Source organism: Crocodylus porosus, unplaced genomic scaffold (assembly GCF_001723895.1).
Source record: "Crocodylus porosus isolate Cpor-Errol unplaced genomic scaffold, CroPor_comp1, whole genome shotgun sequence".
NCBI lineage: Eukaryota > Metazoa > Chordata > Crocodylia > Crocodylidae > Crocodylus > Crocodylus porosus.
This window is the reverse complement of record NW_017728886.1, coordinates 42,158,578-42,159,190: the sequence shown is the minus strand read 5'-3', so window position 1 is coordinate 42,159,190 and position 613 is coordinate 42,158,578. Positions and strand designations below refer to the sequence as shown.

The 613-nt window shown below is 54.6% G+C and overlaps 1 protein-coding gene across 1 annotated transcript in view; it reads left to right on the top strand.

The window, feature by feature from the left end:
- The first annotated feature begins 376 nt into the window (after positions 1 to 376).
- LOC109308828 (sterile alpha motif domain-containing protein 9-like) overlaps positions 377 to 613 on the top strand; it is a 19,337-nt gene continuing 19,100 nt past the window's right edge. Inside the window, exon 1 of the mRNA XM_019533257.1 lies at positions 377 to 392. The gene's annotated coding sequence lies outside the window, so the exon portion shown is untranslated. The remainder of the gene's footprint in view (positions 393 to 613) is intronic.

Here is a 613-nt window from a genome sequence, read left to right as displayed (position 1 = left end):
CCCCCTGGCTCACCAAGGGTGTCCGGGAATGCCTGCTTACCAGAAAGGTGGTGTACACCCAGTGGAAGGGGGGGTGCTATCTCCAAAGAAGAGATACCTCCTCTGCTCAGGCCTGTAGAGGGGCTGTCAGGAAAGCTAAGGCAGACATAGAGCTAGGACTAGCGTCCAAGATCAAGGATAATAAAAAGTCCCTTTTCAAATATATAGGAAGGATGAAGAAGGCACCGGGTAATGTGGGGCCCCTGCAAAGTACACTGGGCGATCTGGTGGTTGTGCCAGAGGAGAAAGTGGAACTCTTTAACCAGTTCTTCACCTCCGTTTTCTTGTGCAGGGACCGGGACTTCCCCTCTGTGATGCCAGATGGACTGGAGGGGAACGCCTCCAGACCTCAGGTTCGGGAGGACTGGGTTAGAGAGCTTCTGGAGGGGCTGGATGTGTTCAAGTCAGTGGGTCCAGATGCTCTCCAGCCCAGGGTTTTGAGGGAGCTAGCGGGGGTTATTGCAGCGCCCTTGGTACGGCTTTACGAGCACTCGTGGTGCTCAGGCCAGGTGCCAGATGACTGGAAGATAGCTAATGTGGTCCCCATCTTCAAAAAAGGGAAGAGAGAGGACCC